The following is a 4,041-nucleotide window of genomic DNA, read 5'->3' on the forward strand; positions in this document are numbered from 1 at the left end:
ACTTCAGACATATTGTTAGGAGGGATCAGTAGCTGGAGAAGGATATCATGTTTGGTAAGGTGGAGAGTCAGAGAAAAAGAGGACGACCCCCAATGAGATGGATTGGCCAAGTGGCAGCATTGATGGACTCAAGTGTGGCAACAGTAGTGAGGTTGTGCCAGGATCAGGCACTGTTTCGTTCTGCTGTGCATAAGGTCACTATTAGTTGGTACTGACTCGATGGCACCTAACAACAACAACAACATGAGTCGGGACTGACTCCACAGCTCACTACCACCAAAGATTTATAGACTTGAAAACACTATGTAGGGTTGCTATAGTTTGGAACTGACTCCAGGGCACATAACTATCACCACGATTTTAGTTTCCTCTTCTGCTAATTGTGGACTATAATAGAATCAATACTTCATGGAATGTAAAGAAGATTAAATGAATTGTTGTTGTTAAGTGTCCTCAAGTTGGTTCTGACTCATAGTGACCCTGTTTAGGGTTTCCAAGGAGCAGTTGGTGAGTTTGAACTGTTGATCTTGTGGTTTGCAGTCCAGTGCTGAACCTACACCACCAAATACATAAGTACAAAAACCCTAGAATAGCGCCCGGACCATCATAAGTGCCCAGGAAATGCTGGCTAGTAATTAGCTTCCTATTGTGGGCTCCCCCTTGCAGTTTCTGGAAGCTCACCCTGATCGACTGACTCACATCCTCAGAACTGACTGAGGAATTTGTGACACAACCTTGTGAGATATGTCCTTGCCAGGATAGCCATCTCCTGAGTCTAACTGGACCTGTTCCATGTGCCCTGATCTCTCCCCCCAGCATCAATCCCCTTAGCTTTAAAACAAATATCTGCAGGATGCACAGGACTGTAGAACATGACTCTACACACCACTTAACAGGAGGCAGTAACCATACTGTTAACGTGTTTCTCTAAACACCTGGAGGCCATTTGGGTAATGACTGCATTGAAAATCAAGCACTGAAAAAAAATTAGAGACACATCAGTGTTTCTATGACAGGCTGTTTGGCTTTATGGGACTCCTGGTGTGGTGCTGTACAGTCCTGGACTGCTAACCACAAGGTCAGAAGTTCAAACCCACCAGCTGCTCCTTGGAAACCCTATATAGGGTTGCTATGAGTCAGAACCCACTCAGTGGCACTAACAACAACAACAACAGTAAAACACCAAGCCAACTTCTGTAACAAATTTCCAGTGTGCTGTGAGATAGGGGATCATGGGACCCTTTTTCTCTGTTCTCCTCCCCACATGCACTCCCAGTCTCAGAGTAGGGGAGCCCAAGAGCCTGAGAGCATTCACCTTGGGGGCCGAAAAAAAGGGACACCTGAGGGAGGAAGTCAGTGTCTACAGGAGGGGCCAAGGTGAATGATACAGGAACCAAGTGGAGGTGATAGCTCATTACACTCTTAAAACTGTGAGGAAATTGTACTCTTCCTTCCATTTTATAGATGAAGGAACTGAAGAGCAGAGATGTAGGAGAAGGCAGAGGAGATTGTTGCAGCCAATGTGATGGCAGCCACCTCAGCTCTAGCACTTCCTCTATGTTGTTGCTATGGTTCAGTTCTGTCTAATTGGTTCTGACACATAGCGACTCTCTACAGGGTTTCCAAGGAACAGCTGGTGGGTTTGAACTGCCAACCTTATGGTTGGTTCACAGTGGGGGAGTGCTGATCACACAGTGCCACACCAAGAGTCCACTTTTCCTCATTTAACCTTCTCATAATCCTATATCATAGCTGTTGCCACTCCTGCTTTATAAATGCAGAAACTGAGGCTCAAGATCACATAATCAAGAAAATCTGAGACTTTAATCTATCTTTGTAACCCACAGTACCTGTAACAGATGCCCTTTTCCTCAGGTGTTTGTATTAACCTAATAGAGATCACAGCCAGACCCTTGTGACAATAAAAAGGCCATGGGGACAATTCGCTGGAGCGTTCTGGGCATAAACATCCTGAGGAACCCAGTCTGCTGTGGCTCTGATGACATCTCCCCCCCCCCCCCCAGCAATAATAATAACATTCTCAGGAAATACATACGTGGAGGGCACAAGGCATGGCCCTGAGTGGTACTCCCCGAACCCGAACCATTTCCCTCTGTCAGGGCACTTGGGGGAAAGGGCAGCATTTGCCGCGCACACCCTGGAGAGAGGTTCTCAGATACTGGTTGCCACAGCTCACTCAGCACAGGATGGAGGCTCTGCGCTGAGGTGGACTGGGCAGGCTGTGGGACAGACTGGTTGGACTTGGACCATCACTGCTCCTCAGGCCTGGGGCGCACACCTGGGGCAGTGCTCACCTCCTAGGCAGACTTGGGTGGATTCAAGGCCAGTTGGCATTGAATTCCGGGGTCCTGATTACAGTCTGGTAGGGGTTCACGCTGAGCTAGGCCCTGCAGACACCTAACCCCATTGGGGAGCACCGCAGAGGAGCGCTCTGGTGGGGTCACATAGAGCACAGAGGTCCTCATTACTCACTAGCAGGTTTAAAGGTGAGTGCGCCTTAAACATTTGGCCCCTGACTTCCCTGACCGCTGCTCCTAGACACCTAGACACGCAGACCCAAACGTGCCCACCCAGTGCTGTGCTCCTCCTGCAACTCTGCCTCTGCCTCCGGAAAGCCCGACCCCGCCCTCCCTGGTCCGCCCACCTCTCTGCCCTCCCTCGGGCTCACTGGCTTCCAGCGCTGCACTGCTGACATAACTTAATTGAATCCTCAGAAAATGAGTTTTGCCCGAATGTCAACCCTTCATCTCTCGCTGCGCTACTCCCTGATCATTTTATAGCAGGGAAAAGGTAAGGTAAAAAGCTCAGACTTAACGTTTATTGAGATAAATATTGAGAGTCTGAAAGGCCAAAGTGTTAAAAATGCATCTTCTGTTGCTGCCGACCTGACATCGTGAATGGTGCTTGCTGCTAAGTGGATTTATGATTCTCTTCCTGGAAGTGCCTCTGCAGAGAGGATGGCAGCGCCTGGCACAGAGCACGTGATCACCTGGTGATGGTTGCTCCCATCACATCCCATTGGACCACCTCCTACCTTCTCCGTCCTTCCTGGCTGCTGCTTTCATTTACTCAGTCATTCATTCAGCAAGGGTATACTGACACCTGCTCTGTGCGGGGACTTGGCTGGGCTCTGGAAAAAGAGGACTCAGTCCCATGCCACCCCCCAAGCTCTGGTAGCGTAGTGGTTATGAATCGGGTTGCTAATCTCACAATCAGCAGTTCGAAACTACCAGCTGTTCCGTGGGAGAAAGAGGAGGCCTTTTGATCCCATAAAGATATACAACTTCGGAAACCCTGTACAGGGTCACTATGAGTCGGAACCGACTCCATGACACATGACAACAACAGGCCACTCGATCAGTTTTCTACTCAGTCTGTTTCAACAAGCACTTAGCAAAAATTTGTTAATTCATTCATTTTTTTGTTAATCAAATATTGATTAAGCATTTAGTCCAATGGATTAATGGAACCTGTGAACGTCAGTCTCCACAATTCTGAGACCAGAAGAACTAGATGGGACCCAACTACCACTACCAACTGCCCTAAAAGGGATCACCTTAGATGGTCCTGGATAGAGTTGGAGAAAATGTGGAACAAAACTCAAAATTATAAAAAGACTGGGCTTTACTGGTCATAAAGAGACTGGAAGAAGACAAAGACTATGGCCCTTGGCCACCCTTCAGGTTTGGAATGGGACTCAGACAAGTGGTAGATAGATATATGGTGTGTGTGTGGGGTGGTCCTCAGGAACAACACTAGTAAGGTATGCTCACCATGGAATGATCAACCATTCAAGATGAAAAGGTCAACATTTACCTAAGGACAAAGTTGAGAAGGGTCAAGAAGAGTGTAATGACAAGAAGAAGCACAGGGAGGAAGCGAGATAGCTGTTATTATGTGGAAGGGTTGGCAATCACCGAGGTGAAACAAAGTGTGTGATTTGTTGGATGTAAAACTGGGGATCTTGTCTGTAAACCTTCACTCAATTTACAAGAAAAAGTTTAAATATATGAGAAAGAT

This window comes from Chrysochloris asiatica, unplaced genomic scaffold (assembly GCF_000296735.1).
Source record: "Chrysochloris asiatica unplaced genomic scaffold, ChrAsi1.0 scaffold00047, whole genome shotgun sequence".
Taxonomy (NCBI): Eukaryota; Metazoa; Chordata; class Mammalia; order Afrosoricida; family Chrysochloridae; genus Chrysochloris; species Chrysochloris asiatica.